The sequence below is a fragment of the Cherax quadricarinatus genome, chromosome 63 (assembly GCF_038502225.1).
Source record: "Cherax quadricarinatus isolate ZL_2023a chromosome 63, ASM3850222v1, whole genome shotgun sequence".
NCBI classification, from domain to species: Eukaryota; Metazoa; Arthropoda; class Malacostraca; order Decapoda; family Parastacidae; genus Cherax; species Cherax quadricarinatus.
In genome coordinates, this window is record NC_091354.1 from 10,236,967 (window position 1) to 10,259,262 (window position 22,296).

Consider the following 22,296-nt stretch of genomic DNA (forward strand, 5'->3'; position numbering starts at 1 on the left):
TTCTGGAGTTTTATGATAAAATAACAGAAGTAAGACACGAGAGAGAGGGGTGGGTTGATTGCATCTTCTTCGACTGCAAGAAGGCCTTTGACACAGTTCCTCACAAGAGATTAGTGCAGAAGCTAGAGCATCAGGTGCATATAACAGGAAGGGCACTGCAATGGATCAGAGAATACCTGACAAGGAGGCAACAACGAGTCATGGTACGTAATGATGTATCACAGTGGGCACCTGTGACGAGCGGGGTCCCACAGGGGTCGGTCCTAGGACCAGTGCTATTTTTGGTATATGTGAACGACATGACGGAAGGGTTAGACTCAGAAGTGTCCCTGTTTGCAGATGATGTGAAGTAAATGAGGAGAATTAAATCTGATGAGGACCAGGCAGGACTTAAAAGAGACCTGGACAGACTGGACACCTGGTCCAGCAAATGGCTTCTCGAATTTAATCCTGCCAAATGCAAAGTCATGAAGATAGGGGAAGGGCACAGAAGACCACAGAGTATAGGCTAGGTGGCCAAAGACTGCAAACCTCACTCAAGGAGAAAGATCTTGGGGTGAGTATAACACCGAGCATGTCTCCAGAAGCACACATCAATCAGATAACTGCTGCAGCATATGGGCGCCTGGCAAACCTGAGAACAGCATTCCGATACCTTAGTAAGGAATCATTCAAGACACTGTACACCGTGTATGTCAGGCCCATACTGGAGTATGCAGCACCTGTTTGGAACCCGCACTTGATAAAGCACGTCAAGAAACTAGAGAAAGTACAAAGGTTTGCGACAAGGTTAGTTCCAGAGCTAAGGGAAATGTCCTATGAAGAAAGATTAAGGGAAATCGACCTGACGACACTGGAGGACAGGAGGGTCAGGGGAGACATGATAACGACACATAAAATACTGCGTGGAATAGACAAGGTGGACAAAGACAGGATGTTCCAGGGAGGGGACACAGAAACAAGAGGCCACAATTGGAAGTTGAAGACACAAATGAGTCAGAGACATAGTAGGAAGTATTTCTTCAGTCATAGAGTTGTAAGGCAGTGGAATAGCCTAGAAAATGACGTAGTGGAGGCAGGAACCATACACAGTTTTAAGACGAGGTTTGATAAAGCTCATGGAGCGGGGAGAGAGAGGGCCCAGTAGCAACCGGTGAAGAGGCGGGGCCAGGAGCTAAGACTCGACCCCTGCAACCACAAATAGGTGAGTACAAATAGGTGAGTTCACCACACCACACACACACACCACACACACACCACACACACACACACCACACACACCACACACACACACACCACACACACACACCACACACACCACACACACACCACACACACACACACCACACACACAAACACACCACACACACAAACACACCACACACACAAACACACCACACACACACACACACACACCAAACACACACACAAACACACCACACATACAAACACACCACACACACACACACCACAAACACACACCACACACCGCACACACTACATACACACACAAAACAGACACAAAAATATACCACACACACACCAAACACACACACAAACACCACACACACCACACACACACCACACACACACAAACACACCAAACACACACACACACCACACACAAACACACCAAACACACACACAAACACACCACACACACACACAAACACACCACACACACAAACACACACAAACACATACAAACACACCACACACACACCACACACACACACACAAACGCACACAAACACACCACACACACACACAAACACACACACACCACACACAAACACACAAACACCACACACACACAAACAGCACACACACACACACACACACACACACACACACAGAAACACACCACACACACAAACACACCATACACACACACACACACACACACACAAACACACCACAAACACACACCACACACCGCACACACCACACACACACACAAAACAGACACACAAACACAACACACACACACACACACACACACACACACACACACACCAAACACACACACAAACACACCACACACACCACACACACACACACCACACACACAAACACACCAAACACACACACAAACACACCACACACAAACACACCACACACACACAAACACCACACACACACATACAAACACACCACACACAAATGCACACACACACCACACACACACAAACACAAACACCACACACACACACACACACCACACACACAAACACCACACACACAAACACCACACACACACACAGAAACACACCACACACACACAAACACACCATACACACACATACACCACACACACACACAACCACACACACACACACACATCACACACACAACCACACACACACACACACACACACACATATAAACACACACACACACAAACGCACACAAACACACACAGGGCAGCTAGTTTTCTGTTCCGAGGGCTCAGTGCGGCTGTTCAAAGGGGTAGTGCCTGCTGTATTTTGAGCACACGCCCCAGCTCTGAGGAGCTGGGGCGTGTGAGTCATGCCTTCCGTGCTCCGCGAATATAAGTGTTTTTGAGGGCTACCCAAGTGTTCTGCAAGGGTTGCTCCCCTCAAGGAAGGTTCCTTGATGTTGGTGAGGGGCTCTTGATTTAGGGAATTGGATCTGTGCTCCAGTTCCCCAAATTAAGCCTGAATGCCTTCCACATCCCCCCCCCCCAGGCGCTGTATAATCCTCCGGGTTTAGCCCTTTCCCCTTGATTATAATAATAATGCAAGGGTTGCTGAGTGTGTCAGGGTAGTGCACAATCCTAGAAGCGATTTACAATCTGCCTGAGCCACATAAGTGTGGGGAGAGCCACAATTTTGTAAGTGATCTAGAAAGTAAAACGTGGTGGCGCAGTCAGAGCAGGCAGGCTAGTGTGGGTGGTAAGGTGACGTTGTCACATGTCACCCAAGAAAGATAAGTGAAACAATCGTGTGACCAGTGAGAGAAATACAGTGAATAGGGTACATTATTAACGAGAAGAAATTGAGGTGGATCTACGCCAGGACGTCACATCGAGCTGGACAATCAACAGACTGCTATAGCTGCATTGCAAGTACTGTATTCACCTATGAGTGGTTGTTTGGGTGTGGGGTTCCAGGTTCCAATTAACTGCCAAGCTGATTGTGAATGGTCTCTCATAGCACGATAAAGAATAGGCACTCAGGTATTCAATAAGAAATAGCAATTGGTAATCCATTGAACAAGGTGAGTAACTTACTATAAGCTAGGTGGCAGGACAAGTATAAATGGCAACATTGTAAGTAGGTGCGGGTCAAGTCCCAGGAGGGTGGGGGGACAGGTCACAAGAGGTTGTGGTCACAAACGACCACACATTACACTCCAACGCACAAGTCACCTTCTTTTCAGACACACAATAAACCCACACATAATTACACACACACACACACACACACACACACACACACACACACACACACACACACACACACATGCACTCACATGCGCACACACACATATCCAGACTCACACATACACTACCCCCCTTCCCACTGACATCTCACTCCTTTCCCTGATCCTACCCCTCCCTCTTTCACCCTCCCCCTCCCCATCTCTCCCTCCTTCCCCTGATCCCTCTCTCACTCACCCACTTGCTTCTCCCTCCTTCCCACTCCCCATATTCCCCCCTAAATCTCCCTCCCCACTCCTCTCCCACATAGCCACAGTTCCTCCTCTACCTTCTCCCCCCCCACACTCTGACATAACACTACTAACCTAACACACAGAATTACATAGGTTTCCCACTCTGAGGCAATCATGGTAAAACAAAAATGGGTTGCCAGAGAGCAGGAAGAAAAACCAAGGGACAGGAGGAGGAAGCTGCAAAGGAAGATTGGGCAGCAGAGCTCATAAAAAGGGAACATGAATGGGAAAAGAAACTAGAAGAACTTAGCATGAGAATGGAAGAGAGGATATATATGGAAAGCAGGAAGTGGGAGGTGCAAGTCAAAGCAGCAGAGGCTAGGATACAGAGTTTAGAAGAGGAACTGAAAAATCTGAAACAGCCTAAAGAACTAAACATTTTTGTGATTGACATCAGAGACTGCTACTTCAGACACAAATAAGGGGACTGTAGGGAAAGAAGGAGCAAAACTGTATGTAGAAGATCTATCAGAGGAAACTGTAGTAAATGAAAGAGCTAAGCTTTATGTGGAGGCCCTAACAGACCACAGCAGAGCCCAGGGAAAGCCGAGAAGGGAAAATGACAGGCCACTGAGCTCAAGTACATTAGCTAGTGAAACTGAAGAAAGGAGAGCTGCAATGGAGGAAATCAAATTGAATGAGGGGATACACAAGGATATGCAGTGGGAGAATGAAAGGGTGAGGTTAGTCTTTGTGTATGGGCTTCAGGAAGTTGAAGGGGAAACATATGAAGCAAGAAAACAAGGGGAAAGAAAAGCAATTGAAAGCATCATAAAAGCAATAGGAGAAGACGACATGACCCAGCTGGAAAATTTTCAGAGAATAGGGGGGGTTTGTAAAAAAAAGAACCCGGCCAATGAAAGTGACCTTCAAGGTAGAATCGACTCTGAACAGGATCCTGCAGGAGAAAGCACGATTAAGGGACATGCCGGCATACAGGAAGGTGTATCTCAACCGCAACAGAACACAAGAAGAAAGGTAGAAACTGAGAGAGATGGTACAAAGGCGAAAGGAGGAAAGAGAGGGGATGGAGAAGACAGGAGATCCCAGACCCAGGAAGAGGATCAAATACAGCCTCCCTCACAACTTCCTATAGAAGCCTCCCAACCAGGTCAACCCCAGTGCAACCAAACACTCTAAACCAAAACACCCATGCCACATCCAGTGCCCCCACCCACTGCATTACAAACTCCACCCCCACAGCAACCACCCATAGTTCCTTATCAGGTCTCCCACTTCCCCAACCCCAATATACCTCCCAGACCACAGTCTTAGAAAAGAAGTTGAAGGTGTGGTATACAAATGCAGATGGAATAAATAAGTATGAGGCGTGGCATGAAAGAATCAAGGAGACATCCCCAGACATAATAGCACTCACAGAAACAAAACTCACCAGAATAATAACAGATTCAATCTTTCCATCTGGATATCAAATCCTCAGGAAAGACAGAGGGAGGAGAGGGGGAGGAGGAGTTGCACTGCTCATTAAAAACCAGTGAGGTTTTGAGAAAATGGAAGGAATGGATGGCACGGGCGAAAGGGACTACATAGTAGGAACAATCCAGTCTGAGGGACATAAGGTGATAATTGCAGTAATGTACAACCCACCACAGAACTGCAGGAGGCCAAGAGAAGAATACGATGAGAGCAACAGAGCAATGGCCGACACACTAGCCGAGGTGGCCAGGAGAGCACACATGGGGGGAGCAAAGTTACTAGTTATGGGCGATTTCAACCACAAGGAGATTGACTGGGAAAACCTGGAGCCCCATGGGGGTCCCGAAACATGGAGAGCCAAGATGATGGATGTGGTACTGGAAAACCTCATGCATCAACATGTTAGAGACACTACCAGAGAGAGAGGAGAGGATGAACCACCAAGACTGGACCTTGTATTCACCTTGAGTAGTTCGGACATCGAGGATATTATGTATGAAAGGCCCCTGGGAACTAGTGATCATGTGGTTCTGTGCTTCGACTACATAGTTGAGCTGCAAGTGGAGAGAGTAGCAGGAATAGGTTGGGAAAAACCAAACTACAAAAGGGGGAACTACTCAGGCTTGAGGAACTTCCTGCAAGACATTCAGTGGGAGAGGGAACTGACAGGAAAATCAGTACAAGAAATGATGGACTATCTGGCAACAAAATGCAAGGAGGCAGAGGAGAGGTTTGTTCCCAAGGGAAACAGAAATAATGGGAAGAACAGAACGAGTCCTTGGTTCACCCAAAGGTGTAGGGAGGCAAAAACTAGGTGTACTAGAGAATGGAAAAGGTACAGAAGACAGAGAACTCAGGAAAATAGAGAGATTAGCCGAAGAGCCAGAAACAAATATGCACAGATAAGAAGGGAGGCTCAGCGACAATATGAAAATGACATAGCATCTGAACAGTCAAGTAATCAGACTGACGACCGAGAGGTAAAGCATGATTTAAAGAAGTATTTACAGTGGAAACCAGTAGGGCTCCAGGAAATCAGAACAGGGGGGTACACCAGCAAGTGCTGGATGAGGTACATATAACCGAGGAGGAGGTGAAGAAGCTGCTATGCGAACTTGACACCTCAAAGGTGGTGGGACCAGACATCTCTTCGTGGGTCCTTAAAGAGGGAGCAGAGATACTGTGTGTGCCATTAACAAAGATCTTCAACACATCAATTGAAACTGAGGTATGGAAGATGGCAAATGTATTCCCAATTTTTAAAAAGGGAGACAGACATGAGGCACTAAACTACAGACCTGTATCACTAACGTGTATAGTATGCAAGGTCATGGAGAAGATCATCAGGAGGAGAGTGGTGGAGCACCTGGAAAGAAACAAGTGTATAATTGACAACCAGCACGGTTTCAGGGAAGGAAAATCCTGTGTCACAAACCTACTGGAGTTTTATGACAAGGTGACAGAAGTAAGACAGAGAGAGGGGTGGATCGACTGCATTTTTTTGGACTGCAAGAAGGCCTTCGGCACAGTTCCTCACAAGAGGTTACTGCAAAAGCTAGAGGATCAGGCACACATAACAGGAAAGGCACTGCAATGGATCAGAGAATACCTGACAGGGAGGCAACAACGAGTCATGGTACGCGACGAGGTGTCAGAGTGGGCGCCTGTGACAACCGGGGTTCCACAGGGGTCAGTCCTAGGACCTGTGCTGTTCTTGGTATATGTGAATGACATAACGGAAGGGATAGACTCAGAAGTGTCCTTGTTGGCAGATGTGAAGTTAATGAGAAGAATCAAGTCGGATGAGGATCAGGCAGGACTACAAAGAGACCTGGACAGGCTACAAGCCTGGTCCAGCAACTGGCTCCTTGAGTTTAACCCTGCCAAATGCAAAGTCATGAAGATTGGGGAAGGGCAAAGAAGACCGCAGACACAATATAGTTTAGATGGCCAAAGACTGCAAACCTCACTCAAGGAAAAAGATCTGGGGGTGAGTATAACACTGAACATATCTCCTGAGGCGCACATCAATCAGATAACTGCTGCAGCAATCGGGCGCCTGGCAAACCTACGGATAGCGTTCCGATACCTCAGTAAGGATTCGTTCAAGACTCTGTATACCATTTACGTCAGGCCCATACTGGAGTATGCAGCACCAGTTTGGAATCCACACCTAGTCAAGCACGTCAAGAAATTAGAGAAAGTGCAAAGGTTTGCAACAAGGCTAGTCCCAGAGCTACGGGGATTGTCCTACGAAGAAAGGTTGAGGGAAATCTGCCTGACGACACTGGAGGACAGGAGGGTCAGGGGAGACATGATAACGTCATATAAAATACTGCACGGAATAGACAAGACGGGACGTTCCAGAGAAGGGAGACAAACACAAGAGGTCACAATTGGAAGTTGAAGACTCAGATAAATCAAAGGGATGTTAGGAAGTATTTCTTCAGTCATAGAGTAGTCAGGCCGTGGAATAGCCTAGAAAGTGGAGGCGGGAACCATACATAGTTTTAAGGCGAGGTATGATAAAGCTCATGGGGCAGGGAGAGAGAGGACCTAGTAGCAATCAGGGAAGAGGCGGGGCCAGGAGCTATGACTCGACCCCTGCAACCACAAATAGGTGAGTACATACACATATACACATACACACACACACACCACCCACACACACACACCACACACACACACCACACACACACCACACACACCACACACACACACCACACACACACACCACACACACACACCACACACACACACACACACACACACACACACACACACACACACACACACACACACACACACACACACACACACCACACTCACACACACACACACACCACACACACACACCACACACACACACAACACACACACACAACACACACACACACACACACACACACACACACACACACACACACACACACAGTGGGCACCTGTGACGAGAGGGGTCCCACAGGGGTCAGTCCTACGGCCAATGCTATTTTTAGTATATGTGAATGACATGATGGAAGGGATAGACTTAGAGGTGTCCCTGTTCGCAGATGATGTGAAGTAATGAGGAGAATTAAATCAGATGAGTATCAGATAGGGCTTCAATGAGACCTGGACAGGCTGGACACGTGGTCCAGTAACTGGCTTCTCGAATTCATCCCTGCCAAATGCAAAGTCATGAAGATCGGAGAAGGGCAAAGAAGACCGCAGACAGAGTATAGGCTAGGTGGCCAACATCTGCAAACCTCGCTCAAGGAGAAAGATCTTGGCATGAGTATAACACCGAGCACGTCTCCGGAATCACATATCAACCAGATTACTCCTGCAGCATATGGGCGCCTTGAAACCTGAGATTAGTATTCCGATACCTAAGTAAGGAATGTTTCAAGACACTGTACACCGTGTACGACAGGCCCATACTGGAGTATGCAGCACCAGTTTGGAACCCGTACCGGGTCAAGCACGTTAATTTAAACTGATAGATTATAGAGGTATGGGTGTTTGTGGGAAACAATCAGGCTGCAGCATTAGGGTTAAAAACAGCAGTTATTACCGGGATACCTCAGGGATATGTTTAAAAGACAATATTCAAAATAAAATTGCTATTAATGGCAAATCAATTGATCAACAAACAAAGAGAGATAGTAGAGGGCAACGAGTGACTAGCTCCCTTAATGTTTACTATACAAATAGTAGGAGTCTAAGAAATAAGATAGATGAGCTAAGATTACTTGCAAACGTAGATAATATAGATATTATTGGTTCAACCTGAAAGATAGAGAAATGCCTTCTGAATGCAACATACAGGGTTATAAACTATTCCACACTGATAGGGTCAACAGGAGGGGTGGTGGTGTGGCGATGTATGTCAGAAAAAATTTAAATTGTTGTCTTAGATATGATATAAGATTAGAAACATCGAACACAGAATCGGTTTGGCTACAGTTTCTCAAGGGATGTGACAAATTAATTTTGGGTGTGATTTATAGGCCCCCAAACCTTGATAGAGAGTGCAGTAAGCTGTTATGGGACGAAATTCATAAGGCATCTAGATATGAAAATGTTGTTATAATGGGAGATTTTAACTTTAGACAAATTGATTGGAACAATATGACAGGAAATCTTGAGTCTAGTGACTTTCTTGATACGGTTCAGGATTGCTTTTTAGAACAGGTTGTGACAGAACCAACTAGAGGAAACAATCTGCTTGACTTGCTTCTTGCCAACAAAGATTCACTAATTAATAATCTTGAGGTTAATGATGAGCTTGGGGAAAGTGATCACAAATCACTTAGTTTCAATATATCATGGAATTACCCAGATAACTGCAATCAAATCTCTGTCCCAGATTTTCGCTTGGCCAACTTCATGGGACTGAAAAATTACTTGGGTGGGCTAAATTGGGATGTCCTGACTATGGGTCAGGTAGGTGACCTTGGTTGCCAATATGACGTTTTTCAGAGCATAGTTCTAGCTGCCCAGACAACTTTTGTTCCGAGTAGGGAAATTAGATCTAACAAAAATGATCCCTAATGGATGAACAATAGATTAAAACATCTCATTGGTCAAAAGAGAGGCATATAAAGGCGTATCAAAAGAGGGGATAGGCAGTTAAGAAATCAATATATTCAATTAAAGAGAGAAATAAAGAACGGAATAAGAAAAACAAAAAGGGATTATGAGGCTAAGGTCGCAAGGGATTCAAAGACTAACCCAAAAGGTTCTTTCAGGTATACAGAAGTAAGATTAGGGACAAGATTGGCCCACTTAAAAGTAACTCTGGTCAGATCACTGACAGTGATAAGGATGTGTGTGAAATTCTAAATACCTACTTCCTCTCAATTTTCACCCAGGAAAATACTAGCGATATTCCTGAAATAATAGATTATGTAGAACAGGGTGATAAACTATGTACGATTGCGGTAACTAGTGACATGGTCCTCAGACAAATAGAGAAACTAAAACCTAACAAATCCCCAGGTCCTAATGAACTGTTTGCAAGGGTGTTAAAGGAATGCAAAGAGGAACTTAGCATACCTTTGGCTAATCTTTTTAACATATCACTACAAACTGGCATAGTGCGTGATAAGTGGAAAGTGGCAAATGTAATACCTATTTACAAGGCAGGTTCCAGGTTCCAGACTTTGGAACAGAACTTCTCCAGGCTGAGGGACTGACAACCTCAAATCTACGACTTCAAGGGTGATGGATTGATTACATCGTCTTCTCATCTCTACTGCTCCTGCCTACTTTCTGTATTCGACTGAAGAAGCCTACTGTGTAGGCGAAACGTTTCGGAATAAAGTTGCCTAAATGTTGCCTATGTGTCTTATCTACCATCTAGAACTTTGCATTTGTCTATATTAAACTGCATCTGCCACTTCTCCGACCATTGCATCAGTCTATTCAAATCCTGGAGTGCTCTAGTGCCCTCATTAGAATGAATTGGACGGCCTATTTTGGTGTCATCAGCAAATTTGCTTATGTCGCTATTTATTTCCTCGTCTATGTCGTTTATGTAAATTGTGAGCAACAACGACCCCAACACTGAGCCCTGTGGAACACCGCTTGTGACGTGCCCCCATTCTGATTTCTCCCCATTTATGCAAAGTCTCTGCTGCCTATTTGTCAGCCATGCCTCTACCCAGGAAAAAATTTCTCCTCCAATTCCGTGTGCCTTAAGTTTCCTCAATAGCCTTTGATGTGGAACTCTATCGAAAGCCTTACTGAAGTCCATATACACAATATCATATTCATTACCATGATCTACCTCCTCAAACACCTTAGTGAAAAAAGTTAGTAAATTCGTAAGACAGGAATGCCCCTTTGTAAAACCGTGTTGAGATTCATTAATCAATCTGTGCCTATCAAGATGGCTACGAATTGCTTCGGCAATTATTGATTCCATAAATTTTCCCACTATGGAAGTAAGGCTTATTGGTCTATAGTTCGAAGCCAAGGACCTGTCTGACGACACTGGAGGACAGGAGGGTTAGGGGAGACATGATAACGATATACAAAATACTGCGTGGAATAGACAAAGTGGACAGAGACAAGATGTTCCAGAGATGGGACACACAAACAAGGGGTCACTCTTGGAAGTTGAAGACTCAAATGAGTCACGGGGATGTTAGGAAGCATTTCTTCAGTCATAGAGTGGTCAGGAAGTGGAACAGTCTGGCGAGCGATGTAGTGGAGGCAGGAACCATACATAGCTTTAAGACGAGGTATGATAAAACTCATGGAGCAGGGAGAGAGAGGACCTAGTAGCGTTCAGTGAAGAGGCGGGGCCAGGAGCTAAGTCTCGACCCCTGCAACTACAATTAGGTGAACACACACACACACACACACACACATACACACACACACACACACACACACACACACACACACACACACACACACACACACACACACACAAACACACACACATACACACACACACACACACACACACACACACACACACACACACACACACACACACACACACACACACACACAACTGAGCAACCTATACTACAACTCACTCACTGTTCCCTCTACCACCAACCCCCATATCACAAACCTCACCCCAACAGCTGTCCCTTATGGGCATTCTGACCCCACCCCCATCAACACAAACCCCACCTACACCACAGCCCCATATAGGCCCCCACCAAGGCTCTCCCTCCCCCAACCCCAATATTCTTGCATGACCACAATGATAGAAAAGAAACTAAAGGTTTGGTACACAAACGCGGATGGAATAACGAATAAACATGAGGAGTGGAATGAAAGAATCAGTGAAAAATCCCCAGACATCATAGCAGTCACAGAAACAAAACTCGCTGAGACAATAACAGACACAATCTTCCCAACAGGATATCAGATCCTGAGGAAAGATAGAAGGAGTAGAGGGGGAGGAGGGGTTGCACTGCTCATAAAACACCGATGGGGGTTTGAGGAAATGGAAGGCATGGACATGATTAGAGAAAGAGACTACATTGTAGGTACAATTCAGTCCGGAGAACATAAAGTAGTCATTGGAGTGATGTATAACCCACCACAGAACTGCAGGAGGCCAAGAGAGGAGTACGAAGAAAACAACAGGGTGATGGTGGACACACTGGCTGAGGTGGCAAGAAGAGCTCACTCGAGCAGAGCAAAGTTACTGGTAATGGGCGATTTCAACCACAGGGAGATCGACTGGGAAAACCTGGAGCCACATGGGGGTCCCGAAACATGGAGAGCCAAGATGATGGATGTGGTACTTGAAAACCTCATGCATCAACATGTCAGGGACACAACCAGAGAGAGAGGGGAGGATGAGCCAGCAAGACTGGATCTTGTGTTCACCCTGAGCAGTTCGGACATTGAGGACATCACTTACGAGAGGCCCCTTGGAGCTAGCGATCATGTGGTGCTGAGTTTTGACTATATAGTAGAGTTACAAGTGGAGAAGGTAACAGGAACTGAAGGGGACAGGCCAAACTATAAAAGGGGGGACTACACAGGTATGAGAAACTTCCTGCAGGAGGTTCAGTGGGACAGAGAAATGGTAGGAAAATCAGTAAACGAGATGATGGAATATGTGGCAACAAAGTGCAAGGAGGCAGAGGAAAGTTTTGTTCCCAAGGGAAACAGAAATAATAGGAAGACCAAAACGAGTCCTTGGTTTACCCGAATGTGTAGGGAGGCAAAATCTAAGTGCAACAGAGAATGGAAAAGGTACAGGAGGCATAGGACCCAGGAAAACAAGGAGATTAGTAGAAGAGCCAGAAACGAGTATGCACAGATAAGGAGGGAGGCCCAGCGACAGTATGAAAACGACATAGCATCGAAAGTCAAATCTGACCCGAAACTGTTGTATAGCCACATTAGGAGGAAGACAACAGTCAAGGACCAGGTGATAAGGCTGAGGAAAGAAGGTGGAGAACTCACAAGAAACGATCAAGAGGTATGTGAGGAGCTCAACACGAGATTTAAGGAAGTATTTACAGTAGAGACAGGAAGGACTCTGGGGGGACAGACCAGATGGGGACACCAGCAAGGAATACACCAACAAGTGTTGGACGACATACATACAGATGAGGAGGTGGTGAAGAAACTGCTAAGGGACATCGATACCTCAAAGGCAATGGGACCGGACAACATCTCCCCATGGGTCCTTAGAGAGGGAGCAGATATGTTGTGCGTGCCACTTGCCACAATCTTCAACACATCCCTGGAAACTGGGCAACTACCTGAGGTATGGAAGACGGCAAATGTAGTTCCCATTTTTAAAAAAGGAGACAGAAAAGAGGCACTAAACTATAGACCTGTGTCATTGACGTGTATAGTATGCAAAATTATGGAGAAGATTGTCAGGAGGAGAGTGGTGGAGCACCTGGAACGGAACAGGAGTATAAATGCCAACCAGCACGGATTCACGGAAGGCAAATCCTGTGTCACAAACCTTCTGGAGTTTTACGATAAAATAACAGAAGTAAGACAAGAGAGAGAGGGGTGGGTTGATTGCATCTTCTTGGACTGCAAGAAGGCCTTTGACACAGTTCCTCACAAGAGATTAGTGCAGAAGCTAGAGCATCAGGCGCATATAACAGGAAGGGCACTGCAATGGATCAGAGAATACCTGACAGGGAGGCAACAACGAGTCATGGTACGTAATGATGTATCACAGTGGGCACCTGTGACGAGCGGGGTCCCACAGGGGTCGGTCCTAGGACCAGTGCTATTTTTGGTATATGTGAACGACATGACGGAAGGGTTGGATTCAGAAGTGTCCCTGTTTGCAGATGATGTGAAGTTAATGAGGAGAATTAAATCTGATGAAGACCAGGCAGGACTTCAAAGAGACCTGGACAGACTGGACACCTGGTCCAGCAAATGGCTTCTCGAATTTAATCCTGCCAAATGCAAAGTCATGAAGATAGGGGAAGGGCACAGAAGACCACAGACAGAGTATAGGCTAGGTGGCCAAAGACTGCAAACCTCACTCAAGGAGAAAGATCTTGGGGTGAGTATAACACCGAGCATGTCTCCGGAAGCACACATCAATCAGATAACTGCTGCAGCATATGGGCGCCTGGCAAACCTGAGAACAGCATTCCGATACCTTAGTAAGGAATCATTCAAGACACTGTACACCGTGTATGTCAGGCCCATACTGGAGTATGCAGCACCTGTTTGGAACCCGCACTTGATAAAGCACGTCAAGAAACTAGAGAAAGTACAAAGGTTTGCGACAAGGTTAGTTCCAGAGCTAAGGGGAATGTCCTATGAAGAAAGATTAAGGGAAATCGACCTGACGACACTGGAGGACAGGAGGGTCAGGGGAGACATGATAACGACATATAAAATACTGCGTGGAATAGACAAGGTGGACAAAGACAGGATGTTCCAGGGAGGGGACACAGAAACAAGAGGCCACAATTGGAAGTTGAGGACACAAATGAGTCAGAGAGATAGTAGGAAGTATTTCTTCAGTCATAGAGTTGTAAGGCAGTGGAATAGCCTAGAAAATGACGTAGTGGAGGCAGGAACCATACACAGTTTTAAGACGAGGTTTGATAAAGCTCATGGAGCGGGGAGAGAGAGGGCCCAGTAGCAACCGGTGAAGAGGCGGGGCCAGGAGCTAGGACTCGACCCCTGCAACCACAAATAGGTGAGTACAAATAGGTGAGTACACACACACACACACACACATACACACACACACACACACGAAATGGAATGCTGTATATTCTATACGAGGAAGTTTTAGAGGCAGCCTTCATACATAGCTTTAAGAGCATGTATGACAGAACCCATGGGGTAAGTGGCAAGTTAAGAGAGATGGGGCCAAAAACTAGGAACTCCTGCAGCAACATATAGGTAGGAACAAAGAGGTAAATACTCTCTCTCTCTCTCTCTCTCTCTCACACACACACACAGTTTTTACAAGGTTAGGTTAGGGGTTCCTACCTTTATTTACAAACTAAGAGCTGTTACCTACATCGGCTCTTTCTCTCTCTCTCTCTCTTTTAGGGTTCTGCTTCTGATATTGGAAGTCGTATATTTTTGTTCAGTCTTTTTGGGATGAGGCGGTTGGGCAGGGGTAGTGGGTGGGGGGTGTTGGGTGTTGGTTAGGATCCGGGGAAGGGTGGAGGTGATACAAGGTGGGTTAGGTTGGGGATGAAGAGGAGTTGTTGGGTTGAGGGGATATTGAGTGTGGGATACACTCAGGATCAAGGTTTAGTTGAGTGTGGGGTTTAGTGGAACTAAGTTGGAGTGTGGAGGTAGATTCGGGGATGGGTGTCCATTAGTTCAGCTCATACAGTGAGGTCCGCGGTTCGATTCCCTGTGCTGATGAAAACATTAAGGCGTGTTTCCTTATGACACCTGCCCTCCCTGCTCATCTAGTAGTAATAGGTACCTGGGTGTTAGTCGACTGGTGTGGGTCGCATCCTGGGGAACAAAATTGACCTAATTTGTCCAAAATGCTCTTCAAAAACAGGGACTTTGTATGTAGCAGTGTCACTGATGTCGGCTATAGTCCGTATAAGTTGAATCATATACTTGTAGAAATAAAGATTATTATTTTAAAGGAAGGGTTGGGTTGGGTTTGGTCGTGCTATGAGTGGGCTATGGCAGGGAAGGGCTGGGTTGGGTTTGGTCGTGGTATTGGTGGGGTAGGGCAGGGAAGGTGGGGGTTTGGGGGTGAAGAGTGAGGTTAGGTGAGCTGATTATTTGTTATTTAGAAAAGTTGGATATACCAGGAGTGTGTTGCTAATCTGTTCTGTTTGATAATTACACAATGGGAAGCAATGATGGTGTCCTGTCAAATACTGTTACACAGTGGGAAGCAATGGTGGTGTCCTGTCAAACACTGTTACACAGTGGGAAGCAATGGTGGTGTCCTGTCAAGCACTGTTACATAGTGGGAAGCAATGGTGGTGTCCTGTCAAACACTTTTACACAGTGGGAAGCAATGGTGGTGTCCTGTCAAACACTGTTACACAGTGGGAAGCAATGGTTGTGTCCTGTCAAACACTGTTACACAGTGGGAAGCAATGGTGGTGTCCTGTCAAACACTGTTACACAGTGGGAAGCAATGGTGGTGTCCTGTCAAACACTGTTACACAGTGGGAAGCAATGGTGGTGTCCTGTCAAACACTGTTACACAGTGGGAAGCAATGGTGGTGTCCTGTCAAACACTGTTACACAGTGGGAAGCAATGGTGGTGTCCTGTCAAACACTGTTACACAGTGGGAAGCAATGGTGGTGTCCTGTCAAACACTGTTACACAGCGGGAAGCAATGGTGGTGTCCTGTCAAACACTGTTACACAGTGGGAAGCAATGGTGGTGTCCTGCCAAACACTGTTACACAGTGGGAAGCAATGGTGGTGTCCTGTCAAACACTGTTACACAGTGGGAAGTAATGGTGGTGTCCTGTCAAACACTGTTACACAGTGGGAAGCAATGGCGGTGTCCTGTCAAACACTGTTACACAGTGGGAAGCAATGGCGGTGTCCTGTCAAGCACTGTTACACAGTGGGAAGCAATGGCGGTGTCCTGTCAAGCACTGTTACACAGTGGGAAGCAATGGCGGTGTCCTGTCAAGCACTGTTACACAGTGGGAAGCAATGGCGGTGTCCTGTCAAACACTGTTACACAGTGTGATGCTCATACCAGGTGTTGCAACAATCACACTGAGCTGGGAGACTTTGGTAGGACAATGAGAGTAATATCGGAATGGTAGATGATGGGGAGGGCGAGGAGTGGGGTGGGGCAATGGGTGGGCGAGGAGTGGGGAAGGATGAAGGGTAGGGGAGGGAAGGAGTGGTTATGGTAGGGTTGGGGAGGGAAGGAGTGGTTATGGTAGGGTTGGGGAGGGAAGTAGGGGTTATGGTAGGGTAGGGAAGGGGAGGTGGGGTTATGGTAGGATAGGGAAGGGGAGATGGGGTTATGGTAGGATAGGGAAGGGTAAGACATGGGGAAATGCTTGTTCTCGTCTCTTCTGGTCTTGTTAGGTTACCTTCTAACTTCTTGTAGTTCATCTGCCTTATTTTCGCAAGTCACAATGCAGAATATTAGAACTCTTCTAAATTCTTTCAGTGATCTGATGCTGGCTCAGTGGTGGCGCCGATTACTGGAAAATTGACCTATTATAAGTAGCGTATAATGTTCTGAACTTTCAAAATGGATGCCTTCTTGCTAGTTAAGAGTCATTATTCAAAGAATTGGAAATACCTTTCCAATCTTAGATTTAAACCTGAATATTTCTCAATTCCCAGGTATTGTTGACCTCTTCCTGTCTTGCAATGTCTTGCCCAAATCCTTGGCAAAGACCACAGTGGGGTATCTGGTCCTTGCTCAAACAAAATGGAACTTTCAATGATGACAGCAAAGAAATGAGTGAAGTACTGACGTCTCAAAATGACTTGTCTACAACATTTGGCTGCAATATAAAGGATTTGAAATTTGATGCAAGTGTCCAGGGAGGAGATAGGGAGTGCTAGAAGGAACGTTCTCACCACCATGAGTGAAGCTCTGTACTTCAGCACAACATTCTTAAGCCATAGACTCAATTATTGTTCTATGCCAGTGGGACTGATTTTAGTGTTTAGGAGAGCTAGCTTCATTATTTTTCTATAACGAATTTATATTTTACTGATACATAGTAAAATTTTCGAAAATTAGAAAAATAGAGCGCTTTGACTTCAATTATACCTGAGATCTATCTCTTTTACATGTCTGTAATTTTTCTCTAAGTTTACCTGTAAAGTCCATTTGATAAGTTTATGTTCTTGCAGAGCAGTTTATGCAAGTATTGCATCAAATATAGGGAGTAAGTAGCTAAACAATTCACGAAAAATCACTGCTAAGAAGAGATCCTTCACTACAGTCTATTCATCATCAGAGGTCACCACAGCAAGGTATACCAAACGCTTGCCAGAAGAATCCTGATTGATTTACCATGTTGCCTGGACAGATGGTAAGCAGATTGTGTAGGGAGGTTGCACACGTACATCAACAATTGCTGATATTTATCTTGGGTACACTTAAGGTGAACGAGGAATATCTAAACAACCCTTTGTGGAATGCCTAAGCAATCCTCAAACATAGAGGCAACGTGCTACATCTTTTCCTAATAGGGTCAGGGACCCTTCATTTCTGGGGAAGAATGTGCACGCTACTTTTTGAAAGTTAGGTGACAAAATCATTTTAGCAACCAACTTCATTTTCCAGAAACTCTGAGTCGCTTTTTCCACAGTCATCACCAGCTGTATCCCAGTCACACAATTTTCCTCAGGGTACCTGGACGAAGTTTTCAAAATATATAGGTGTTTTGATGTCACACATTTTGTCTCATCACTAAATATAACACTTGTTCTCTTGTACCCACCGAAGAGAATCTTAGAGGTCGGGACAACCATTCATAATGGTTTTGGCTCTCCATATAAGGTGTGTGCGTGCGTGTGTGTGTGTGTGTGTGTTTACCTGGAGAGAGTTTCGGGGGTCAACGCCCCCGCGGCCCGGTCTGTGACCAGGCCTCCTGGTGGATCAGCCCCTGATCAACCAGGCTGTTGCTGCTGGCTGCACGCAAACCAACGTACGAGCCACAGCCCGGCTGATCAGGAACTGACTTTAGGTGCTTGTCCAGTGCCAGCTTGAAGACTGCCAGGGGTCTGTTGGTAATCCCCCTTATGTGTGCTGGGAGGCAGTTGAACAGTCTCGGGCCCCTGACACTTATTGTATGGTCTCTTAACGTGCTAGTGACACCCCTGCTTTTCATTGGGGGGATGGTGCATCGTCTGCCAAGTCTTTTGCTTTCGTAGTGAGTGATTTTCGTGTGCAAGTTCGGTACTAGTCCCTCTAAGATTTTCCAGGTGTATATAATCATGTATCTCTCCCTCCTGCGTTCCAGGGAATACAGGTTTAGAAACCTCAAGCGCTCCCAATAATTGAGGTGTTTTATCTCCGTTATGCGGGCCGTGAAAGTTCTCTGTACATTTTCTAGGTCGGCAATTTCACCTGCCTTGAAAGGTGCTGTTAGTGTGCAGCAATATTCCAGCCTAGATAGAACAAGTGACCTGAAGAGTGTCATCATGGGCTTGGCCTCCCTAGTTTTGAAGGTTCTCATTATCCATCCTGTCATTTTTCTAGCAGATGCGATTGATACAATGTTATGGTCCTTGAAGGTGAGATCCTCCGACATAATCACTCCCAGATCTGTGACGTTGGTGTTTCGCTCTATTTTGTGGCCAGAATTTGTTTTGTACTCTGATGAAGATTTAATTTCCTCAAGTTTACCATATCTGAGTAATTGAAATTTCTCATCGTTGAACTTCATATTGTTTTCTGCAGCCCACTGAAAGATTTGGTTGATGTCCGCCTGGAGCCTTGCAGTGTCTGCAATGGAAGACACTGTCATGCAGATTCGGGTGTCATCTGCAAAGGAAGACACGGTGCTGTGGCTGACATCCTTGTCTATGTCGGATATGAGGATGAGGAACAAGATGGGAGCTAGTACTGTGCCTTGTGGAACAGAGCTTTTCACCGTAGCTGCCTCGGACTTTACTCTGTTGACGACTACTCTCTGTGTTCTGTTAGTGAGGAAATTATAGATACATCGACCGACTTTTCCTGTTATTCCTTTAGCACGCATTTTGTGCGCTATTACGCCATGGTCACACTTGTCGAAGGCTTTTGCAAAGTCTGTATATATTGCATCTGCATTCTTTTTGTCTTCTAGTGCATTTAGGACCTTGTCGTAGTGATCCAATAGTTGAGACAGACAGGAGCGACCTGTTCTAAACCCATGTTGCCCTGGGTTGTGTAATTGATGGGTTTCATGGGCATGTCATTTATCGCCTGTTCGAAATCATTTGGCGTCAGGATAACATCGGATAGGCTTGTGTTAATCAAATTTTGTGGCTCTCTCATAAAAAATTCATTTTGATCTTCGACTCTCAGTCTGGTTAGCGGCTTGCTAAAACCTGAGTCATATTGGGACTTGAGTAGCTCACTCATTTCCTTGCTGTCATCTGTGTAGGACCCATCTTGTTTAAGTAGGGGCCCAATACTGGACGTTGTTCTCGATTTTGATTTGGCATAGGAGAAGAAATACTTTGGGTTTCTTTCGATTTCATTTATGGCTTTTAGTTCTTCCCGCGATTCCTGACTCCTAAAGGATTCTTTTAGCTTAAGTTCGATGCTTGCTATTTCTCTGACCAGTGTCTCCCTACGCATTTCTGATATATTGACCTCTTTTAGCCGCTCTGTTATTCTTTTCCGTCGCCTGTAAAGGGAGCGCCTGTCTCTTTCTATTTTACATCTACTCCTCCTTTTTCTTAGAGGAATAAGCCTTGTGCATACATCGAGTGCCACCGAGTTAATCTGTTCTAGGCATAAGTTGGGGTCTGTGTTGCTTAGTATATCTTCCCAGCTTGTATCGGTTAGGACTTGGTTTACTTGGTCCCACTTTATGTTTTTGTTATTGAAGTTGAATTTGGTGAATGCTCCCTCGTGACTAGTCTCATTTTGTCGGTCTGGGGCTCCACGCATACATGTCTGAACCTCAATTATGTTGTGATCTGAGTATATTGTTTTTGATATGGTGACATTTCTTATCAGATCATCATTGTTAGTGAAGATGAGGTCTAGTGTATTCTCCAGTCTAGTAGGCTCTATTATTTGCTGGTTTAAATTGAATTTTGTGCAGAGATTTAAAAGCTCGTGTGAGTGTGAGTTTTCATCAGAGCTGCCTCCTGGTGTTATTACTGCAACAATATTATTTGCTATATTCCTCCATTTTAGGTGCCTTAAGTTAAAATCCCCCAGGAGCAAGATGTTGGGTGCAAGAGCTGGAAGATTTTCCAGACAGTGGTCAATTTTTAACAGCTGTTCCTGGAATTGCTGGGATGTTGCATCCGGAGGCTTGTAGACTACCACAATGACTAGGTTTTGGTTCTCGACCTTTACTGCTAAAACTTCCACTACATTTGAGGCATTAAGCAGTTCTGTGCAAACAAGTGACTCTGCAATGTACAGGCCAACCCCCCCCCCTTTTGCCTGTTCACTCTGTCACATCTGTATAGGTTGTAACCTGGGATCCATATTTCGTTGTCCAAGTGATCCTTTATGTGGGTCTCAGTGAAAGCCGCGAACATTGCCTTTGCCTCTGCAAGCAGTCCACGGATGTAAGGTATTTTGTTGTTTGTTGCTGGCTTTAGACCCTGTATATTTGCAAGGAAGAATGTTATCGGACTGGTGGTATTGTTGGTACTGGGGAGGGATTTTTTTTCCGGCATTAGTATCTGTATCTGTTGGTTTGGAGTGGAGGCCATCGACTGTGGTTCCACTCCAGGAATGACTGGATTTGGTGTACGATTTCTGCCATTTCCTGCCAGTTTTTTTTCCTTCCTGGCACTAAAAAACCTCTCCCTCTTGAGTGGCTGTGGCTACCCAGGTTTTCCCATGGCCTGGATGTTTTGTATCTTTTTGTCCCCTTTAGATGGTATGCCTGGCAATTTAAGTTATAGCACAGTCTTTCCTGTACTGAAGAGGTACACATTTCAGGGTGAAAAAGCTTACAGGAAGGGAGTTTGCATTTTCCTGTTGTCATATGGCATGGCATTTTCTAGGGTGGTCATAGCTGCATGTCCCATCTGTTTTTTCCATATTTCCCATGCCAGCAGATACCAAGTGCATAGTATGTGCACAGGCTTGGTTTCCGCTTGCCTTGGGTTTCTGTGACTGTATTCCCTGTTGGTGCATGTTTCCCTGTCTTCTATCATCCCTAGCACCAACAATGGAGCTCCCACCAGTTGTTTTTGGTAATTTATCCTCAGTATTGCTATTGGAGTCCTCTTGTTTGCTATTTCCTGCGGTATTTCTAGTTTGCAATATTGGTTTTATCTTATCTTTGACTACACTTGTTTCCCTACTATGGCTCCTGTCCCCTATGAGGTCATTTATATGTATTCCTTCCTGCGTATAATTCCCGACTACCTGGACAAAATCTCCAGCTTCACCATTACTGTCTCCCAGGACAGCACCTCCAGCTTCACCATTACTGTCTCCCAGGACAGTATCTCCAGCTTCACCATTTCTGTCTCCCAGGACAGCACCTCCAGCTTCACCATTTCTGTCTCCCAGGACAGCACCTCCCGCTTCACCATTACTGTCTCCCAGGA